Raw genomic sequence first — 10,207 nt, forward strand, 5'->3', positions numbered from 1 at the left:
TCAAATAAACAATTTATTCATCATTAAATGGCTAATTTTATTAATTTATTATGGAGTTATTAGTTAAACAACAAATAAACATATTCATAAATATAAATAATAAAATAATTAAATATTTAAATTTGTCAATTTACATGTTGAGATTTAAATTTTTTTACTTATACTTATTCACTTATATAAATAAACGAACATAAAAAAATTAAAAAAATTAAAAATATACATTGAATTATTCATTGAGTTCACTTCTTAGCATACTGCTCTATTAATAAGCATTAAGCTTAAAAAAGATGTCTTACGTTTTATATGGGTCAGCTTTCTTACTGCTTTTTAAAGTTATTTTTTAGTACAAAAATTTTCAATTCAAAAAATTTTTGTATAAAAATGTTGCTTTAGAAAACAGTAAGAAAATTGTCCTAAACGAAGCCTTAATTAGTTCATAAGAGGAGTTTTTCATTAGATTTAGGCTTCGTTTAATTTTTTACTAGAAAGTTTCTATAATAAGTAATAAGAAAGTCGTTCCAAACAAAGCTGTAAAATGTATTTTGAGCCAACAATCAAACTTAATAGTAATTAAATTGGCATAATGAATGTTAATTGATCAGCTTGATTATTTTTTTATTTGTTGATATGAAAGTTAGCGCTCTATTCAGTCAAGTTTGGCAGCCTTAAATAAGTCTTACAAGCATTAATTAAGATTTTAATAATTAATCTTGATTTTAGCTTGTTGCTTTGATATTTATGATTAATGTTGATTTTTGTTGCCTCTCTTTGACATTTTCTATTCTCTTGCATTGAAGATGATTTTAACAACTCTAGCTGTTTGACATTTGCCTTTATTTTTGAACTTTGAGGTTCAAAATATCTATTTTTTTAATTTATTTTCTTAGAAATTTTCTTCTATATTCATTTTCTTATTTATTAGTTACCCCTTCAAGCGGTTGAAATAGTCCATATCCCAAATAAGGGGTGTGAATTAAGGATTCATTTGGGACAACTTTCTAACTGCTTCTTAAAATAACTTTTTAGTAGAAAAATTTTAATTTTTTACTAAAAAATTACTTTAAAAAGCAGCAAAAAAGCCGTCCCAAACGAAGCCTAAATGATTAGGATCCAGTAGGTGACTAAAGGTGGGTCAGGAAATCCTCTTGAATTGAGGGGTGTGAATTAGACAAACTAGAGTGTGAGAAATATGAAGAAATTGGGATAATCTTCCACTAAATGGATGGGGTAGATTGAAAGAGACTTGGAGTTTTAGGTAAAGGGTGGATCTGTCAACATAACAACCACAAATTAGAAATTCAACTAGAGTTCTCTAGAATGCTCTTTGATTTTAAAGTTCAAAATATAATAGCACGAGGATAATTGTGATATATATATTATGAAGGGTATTTTATTCATAAGTTTTATTTAAATATTTTCTATTTTTATTAACAATGATGTACCATTTTGCGCCCCTTTCCTAATCAAGAAGTAATCAGACAATCCTGCCATAAGATTGATCTGATCAATTAACTTTGACTATGGTCGATGGTGGGGGTGCAGTGATAATCATAATTAGTGAAGTACTCGACCAATGAAAATGTACACTATACTACAAATAATGATGTCATGATTCATTGGATTTGAAAAATAAAAAATTGAAGATTAAATTGATGGGAAATTAAATTTTAAATAAAGTTCATATATCAAATTTAGGATTGCTATGAAATGATGGCAATAAGTCACCATTTTTTACCGAAATGTTTATCACTTCGAGAGTAATCATTTACAAAAAATCGGTTTGTAAAACAAAGGTTTGAAGATAGATGCTCGCACCCATACCTTAACATTGAACAAGAAAATGCTACAATGATCCAAACTAGACAAATAGCTCTCAAGTAGTGAAGAATTATAGTTAGGCAAGTCAAAAATATCAATAGTAAGCAAGAACCCCAAAGTAGATACTACTAATGAATGATGCACATTCTCAAAAACTTAGAGGTAAGAACTATGATAAAAGGCTTCCCTAAAAAGCTATCATTCATGTAAAATAACCTCCTATAAGGACCTACCAAATTGATGCACTAGGCTTGGACTATAAATTTGATTTTCAACAGAATAGTAGAATTCTTGTAAGAGCAATTTTTACAATTCCTCTCATTTCTTTCTCTCCAAATATAGTAAATAGTACAACAGATATTAAATAAATAGAAATATTTGATGGTTCGAGAAGAAACAACCAGATCATTTATGTGCCTCAAAAGTTGAATAAGATTAGGCTTGAGTAGAAAGGAGAAGGCCCACACAAATCTTTGAAGTAGAATGTTAAAGGTAATGGGGCATTAAAAAAAAGAGAGAATTTTAATTTCTTAGTTATTAAGATAGAGACAAAAGTTATGGCTCACCATAATATTTTTTAGCATAAGTTCATCAATAGTTTTCAGACCATCCATCTTTTAGAGCCAAGTAAAATATGAGTATGTCATATAGAAACCTTTGTGCCAAATAAGGTTGTGCCAATTTGCCTTGATGATATACTCATAGAAAGAGGCCATAAAATCTTTAAATTTAGGCTTAGATTATTATCCAAAAAACAAAAAAGGTATGAAAGTTTTATTTGCATAAGGGAAGAACTTTGATAAGGTTTGTAGTGCAAAACCATTAGTGTACCATGAGAAGTAGTTGATGAGAGTGCTGAGAGGGGAGTTTGTGGATGGTGTGCTAAATATTAAGTAAAATTCCACCAATATGTTATTCCAAAGTTTTTTTATTTTTAATTTCCTAATTAAGGGATATCAATGTCTCTAATCCAATAAGCATGGAGATTCTAAATTGATAATTTAACAAGTTGATATCTACTAATAAAAGGGAAAAATGCAATTTATAATACTTTCTTTGCATAAAAAAATGGACTTGATTAGATCCCAATACCTATAATCGCCTTTCTATGAAAGATTGCACAGCATGGTGCTCCAAAGCTACTACCTTTGAAGCTGAAATATGAGATTGGAGTAAAGCCTAAGCTTAGAGTCATCGTACCTCTTTTGTCTTGGAGAATGTAATGCTCATGCTAGATTTGTTTTAAATGTTAGGATAGTTGAATCAAATATGTTTGCCACTCTAAGACATGACAAATACACTAAAATAACAAAGCAAATGATGTTAATTTTTTGCACAACCTTGTTCGCCCTCAAGAGAATTTTCTAACACTCAAGTTAATTATATGAGTTATAAAATGTATATATATTCTCGCTCTACCAAGATGAAAGTCTCTCTTAAAATTCATCTATTTTGGTTCTTACCTTATATCATAACAAAATTGAGCTAAAGTATCTTCACCAAAGAAAGAAAATGCTGATTTGAAGACTTATTTATAACCAGAGTGAATATTTTGGCATATAAAAAATATGATTCTGAAAGGTGTATTCCAAAGCTACACTAGTTTCATCTTCACTGAAAGCGTGGGCTACAACAATGCCACAATTATTAAAGTGGCTAAAAATTGTTCATTGAAGGTTGAAGATTAGCGTGGGCTAAGCCAACATACCACTTCTTCTATTGGAAGAAAAGATCAAGTTAAAATGAATGTATTTCTAGTCTTCTTTAGAAGCCTAATGGGAAGAAGACCTGTATCCCACAATGGAGAGGTTTTTGGTGGAGGTCAAATCCATACTATTGCATATATTTCTTCAAAGTGAATAGATGACAGTGAAGGGAAGGTGTGAGTTTTATAGATCCTTTTTCTAGCAATAGTGCTTAAGGATTCTCTAATATCATGAAGAGAGAATAAATGATTTGAATTCTTTGTGTATTTCATTGAGAACCTTACAGTCCTATTTATAAACAAAATTCTTTTGTAGCAAATTTCTACATGCAAAAACTATTAATTACACATTGGTTTTATTACAATATTCCTATGATAGAATATAAAAGTAATCAACCATGTTTCTACATGCACGTATCTATTAAAATAAATGGAAACATTTTACAACTTGTAAGCATTTACCTCATCTTTCATGATTCCAAATAGCTCGTTCAATACTTGATAAATCATTTCAGCTTTCGGATGTGACTCATTGCTTGCATGAAAGGCATTAACTTCATTTCTGATCTCAATCCAGCTCCATCCAGCATCTTTCTTTACACCCTTTTTCTCCATTAATGACCTCACTCTCTCTGCACTCTCCCACTCACCATGCATCGAATGCAAATTTGAGAGCTGTACGTAACCAGCAGAGTCCATTGGAGATAACTCAATGACCTTCTCAGCAGCAAACTTCCCTAATTAAACATTTCGGTGCAGTCTGCAAGATCCTAGAAGAGACTTCCATATAAAGACATCTGGTTCATAAGGCATCTCTTTGATGATGATACATAAAGCTTCCTCAAGGTTTCCAGATCGACCCATAATGTCAACCATACATGCATAGTGCGAAGCGGCCGGTTCAAGCCCATAACATTCATCCATGACCTTGAAGAATTTATTTGCTTCATTGACATAACCCATATGATTGCATCGTACTAACATCACCTAACATTATGTTATTTATATATCCGACATCAAAACATATCTAGTTACTTAAAATATCACTGCGAAATGGCGAAACCCTTGATAATGAAAGGATGAAGAGAGAAAATCCGTCCAAGGTGTTGTTGAGGAAAGGGCATTGATGGCACCATTGATGCATGAATAAGGAGGAACTTCCTATGGGATCATGCTCGGAAAAGGCGTCAATAAGACCGACAATACCTACTAGTCAAAGAAGAAGATGAGGTGAGGAAGTCAAGATGGAATCTCTTTGATGACAAAACTGACAATTTTATACGTAAAACAGAAGAAAACTAAAGTCAACCGCCCAATAAGCATCCAACAATCAATAGCAAAAATAATTCAAGCATTTTCTTCTGCTAAATAAGAAAAACCAACACAAATGTATTGAGGGGATGCTATCATTCAATCACAGTGTCGTTAAAGGAGTATGAGGCTTGGAGAACTTGCTCAAGAGTTGGTTCAAGAAAGAAAATATTATGGTTGGGTAATAAATTTCTAAGATTACAACAACCAAAGATAAAATGTGAATTGTTTTCCAATGTAATATTACAAAACTTGCAAATAATCGTAATAGAAATTCCATAATCATATAGTTATCAGTCATTTTAAGCTTCTCAATATACCATCCAACAAAATAATGAGTGTTTGAAGTCCATAAACCAAATATAATATTACTAGTGAATATTAGAAGAGTTCTAAAAAAGTAGTTCGTTTGCTTTAGCATTAGAATTACTTTCTTGCAAACATTAGCTTATTTGGATCCTTGATACATATTTAAACTTCGTTTGGGACAATTTTTTTATTGCTTCTTAAAACGGAAATTTAGTTCAACAATTTTAATTTTTGAATTAAAACTCCATTTTAAGAAGCAATAAAAAAACCGTCCCAAATGAAACCTTAGTGAACCATTCAAGCTCCAAACAAGCCATTTTGATGTAGGCATTGATACCTTATCGAAGGATTTGCTCTTTTCACCTCAATTAAAGCTTTGTAAGTAGATGTCCGATGTTGGTGATTAAATTGATAATTATTTTCAAGCTCATCAAAATTCTCCACTAAATCTTCTACAATTGCTAGAAGACTCTAGTGCCACCATTAATAATCTCTTTATCATTTTTTTTTGCTATTATCTTTTAATTTTGGCTGTAAATTATCCATACTATATTTCACCTCTTTTTCTCCATTTTGATTTCTCGTCACTTTTGGGAATGCCATTATTCAAAAGCAGTCCCAAACGAAGCTTAAATATGAATCACCCCATTAGTGTGGGATGCCTTTTTTAGTGCTTATTAAAGCAGCTTTTTAGTATAGAATTAAAATTTATATACTAAAAAGTTGCTTTAAAAAACATTAAGAAAGCTGCCTCAAACGAAGCTTAAGTATGAATCACCCCACAACAACTTTTTTTTTTTTACTTTTAACATCCCTTTATTGTTTTTTTTTCTTTTTTCTTATATAAAACACTACAAGAAAATGGGTCAATAGCGATCAAAAAAATAGAGACAAAAATAAATTGGTAGCTAAAGATATCTTTTAGCGATCAAAAATTAGTAAGGCCTCTAAATAATAAGAAGTTTGGTATTAGCCACCAAAAAAAAAATTGGCCGCTAATTTTGTCGCTAAAAATCCAGAGAATCTTTTTCTCATATATATACATGTTATTGTAGTGACTAATTATTCTTTTTAATTGTTTTAGTTTTTTTTTTCTCATCAAAGGATGCTATAGTTGTCTTAGAGTTTGGACATAGGGTTGCAAATAAATTGGGTGTCAACAAACAACTCGTGCATCGTCTCGATTATAGCTCGTTCATGATTGTTTGTTTACAATCTCATTCGTAATCAAATAAACTTGAACTTTTTTTTTTTAAATAATAGTTAAATAAATAATAAGCTTGAACAACTATGCGTTCAACTTGTTTATGCTCAAGAATAAAATCTTTTAAAGCTCGTGAATAAGATCGATAAAAAAACTTGATAAAAAGCTCAATTCATGTTCAATATACAAAGATTGTGAACAAGGTTGTTAAGAAACTCAATTAATCTTTAATTTGATGTATTCTCAAAAAATTATCTTGATCAAGCACGAATCTCGAGGCAAAATCTAACCGGAAACTTCAAAAATTAAAATCATGAGCATTCAAACTCCGATTTCAGCAAGCTTATAGTCAAACTGAGCGTCTCGGAAATACGAACCCAACGACACCAACTTCGACCCAATCCGAGCCCAATTGAGTCCGAATCAAGGACCCGAAGCGCTGTTGGAAGGTTCAAACCGCAATTTGAGTTACCAAACGGTCTCTGATTTTAACAAGCTTATACCCGAATCGAGCGGCTCGACGAGAAGAATCCAACGAGCCTAAGATTGCCAAATTCAACATCATTAAGGCCTCCAAATGTCCAACGAACGGTGCACGATCGAAGGGTACAATATATTTTCTATTTATAATAATATAATAATATAATAATTATTAATAACAAATTTTAAAAGTAATTAAACATTTTAGTATCTATTGAATTAATATTATGTATAATTTAGCTACAACTATTTATATTTTACAATATCATAATTTTTATGTTTTATTATAATACATAATTCTTATTTTTTAAAAAATTAGTTTCATTTTTTATGTTATAATCTTTCATTAGAATAAATATATTCAAGAACAAAAATTATTTGCTCATGCTTTATGGATTATTTATTTAAAGTGTTCATGAATAAGTTTATTTATAATAATAATAATCATTTTTTGAGCTCATTTGTTCTTAAACGGGCTGTTTGGTAGCTTGAAAACATTAGCTCATTAGATATGTTTGTGAAAGGGCTCAACGATAATTGCTTGTTCGTAGGCTCGATAGGGCTTATTTGTTAATCTAATAAGCATCTAAAAGATAATGCTTGTTAATAGCTCGATAAGTCTTGTTTGCTTAAAGCTTGAAATAAATCAAATATGAACTAAACACATACCAAACATAAAAATCTATCATTTTAAATGGTTAAAGCATGAAAATAAATTAAAAAGCTCGAATTGATCAGCTCAAACCAAACTTGAACAAGCTGATAATAAAAAAAGCTCAAACATAGACAAACACCTACTAATCTCAGTTGGGCTTGATTCATTTGTAGCCCAAATGGCAAGATTTCTTATTTTCAACCTAGAAATTTTCATATTTTGATTTAATTACTCAAGAACTTCAAATCAAGGATGCCATACTTTATGTAATAATTTAAACTTCTATTAATCTTCAATTTTTTTCATGTGATGATTGATCTTCCCAAGCTCACATAATTTGCTTTGAAAATAGCTTGTGTAAAGATCACATCCCATTTGGATGAACAAGAGAGGATTTCTTGGTGATGAGTTCTATTTGTATTCTCCAAATTGGCTTTTGGGGTTCCCCAAAACCATGGGACTAAGGGGACTATCTCCCCTCCTTCCATTTGTAATTTGACTATTTCTCTTCAAGAGAAGCTTGGAGTATTGTTTTGTTTTATTAATGGTGTCCTGAATCACTTCCATTATTTGATAAATATATGAATTTATCATGTTTTTTATGGCTCGATCACATATAGATTCCCAATCATTTTCATGAAAACTCTATGCCACCTCACAAATTATGAAACAAACAATATGTAAATGTAAGTATATATAGATATAAAAGAGTTAGCCCTTCCCCTCAATCGGAGAAGATGAAATTATAACGCGTGTAATACTTCTTTCTCTACAAATGCGAGGGAGAATGTTAGAGATGCAGCAATCAATTAGTTAGATGATGTTCTAGCATGTGTAATAGGAAGGTTGATGATAATCAGATGATTATAGTTGATTGACAGTAAAGGGATTATAATGGTTGGATGATGACAGCTAGACGATTGCAATCAGATGATGACAGTCAATCAATGGTTGTGATTGACGATGATCACTAGCATCAAATGTCAGATAAAATTTTAGAGTTATTTAAATCTCCAAGCTCTCTCCTTAATCAAGTTCAGATCTCATTCATGTAGAAAATAATATTCTATTTATAATACTTTGATAGTGACATTTTGATAAATCAAATAAAGACTCGAATTAAATCTTTTGATTATTGATTGTTCATTCAACATTTAAGTCTCTTAATGACCTTAGAATCAATTGAGTTTATGCCTGTTAGATTTGTCTCATTGAGCTGCTCAATTTAACTATATGCATGTAAAATTTGAAAATAGTATAATCCACTAAATTAATATCCCAAAGTGTCAAACTTTATTTCAAGTGTCTGATTTCGCTCCATATGGACACAGATCAAATCACTTTTGACGTCATTGATTTTATCTTATCAAAACATTTAATTTGACAAATTATAATTTATTAAAATCAAAGTTCAAATAATTTGAAATTTAATTTTGAAAATTTTAAATATTAACAATACATCAAGGTTCATATCAATTAAGGACTAGAATCTGAAGTAGAAAGGGGAGGACTTCCATTTCTTTTATTTTTTTTAATTTGTTAAATGCATCATTATTCTACTTGATATTATAATTTAATTTTTATTCTGAAAATTTCTCATATATAATATTTTCCATTCATGAATTAATAGCCGGCAGCCACACACTAAATGACCCCAATTCTTCCAAAAAACGGCTATTTCATATCTGGACTACATATTTAAATAAGATTTAAATAATTTATCCAAAATTAATTATTTTTTTCATTTGAACAGATCAAACTAAATTCAGAAAGTCAAAATAAAACATTGGGAGAGCAAATATTTAGATTTTATTTGTGGCAAATTTTTCATTATATTCTAAAACAATTTTTCGTAATTAATTTTTTTTTTTACTAAAAATCTGTTTTAGAAAATAATAAAAAAGCTATCTCAACTGAAATATTAGGTTTCATTTGGGGAGAAATTAGTATATGCGGAGTCCAAATAGGAAGATTCGGACTTCTCATTCGAACATGTGAGCGTACACACTACGTACAAATTTGTATACATTATGTATAAATTTTTTGTGTACAATATACACTCATAGTCCGAATAATTCTTTTGTCAAAATAGTCCTGCACAAAATAATTTCTTTCATTTAAGACAACTTTTAATAACAATTTTTTTTACCACTTAAAAAAAATTATACTAAAAAACTAATTAAAAAAAGTCTAACATAAGAACTTTTATTTGGTCCGATGAACGGACGTAGAGCTACGTTCGGCTGGCACTGAGATCGCGCCACGTAGCAGACACAAAACCGCGGACCCGACCAAGCGAATAGTGGGTACGTCGCACGTGCGTTTTTTCAATCCATGACAACCTAGTATTGCTAGGTATTGCTCGGTATTGCTAGCTAGGTATTTGTCGATTTTGCTTAACAATAACGAGAAATACTATTATGTGAAGACAAATACCGAGCAATACCGAGTAATACCAAGTTTTTCTAAAAAAACTCGGTATTGCTCGGTATTGGTTTTCACAGAGCGGTATTAATTTCTCGTTATTGCCAAGCAATACCTAGCAATACCGAGCAATACCGAGTAATACCTAGCAATACGCGAACATAGCATTCCCGGATTCCGGTCTAGGTCAAGTCTACGTTAGGTCACCGGACCTAATAATTGTTCCCCAGAGAAAGGAAGCCTTATTTTATGCCCAATTATCAACAATAATAAAAAAAAAACCCTATAGAGTTCCCCTATT

Source organism: Dendrobium catenatum, unplaced genomic scaffold (assembly GCF_001605985.2).
Source record: "Dendrobium catenatum unplaced genomic scaffold, ASM160598v2 fragScaff_scaffold_560, whole genome shotgun sequence".
In the NCBI taxonomy this organism is placed as follows: Eukaryota; Viridiplantae; Streptophyta; class Magnoliopsida; order Asparagales; family Orchidaceae; genus Dendrobium; species Dendrobium catenatum.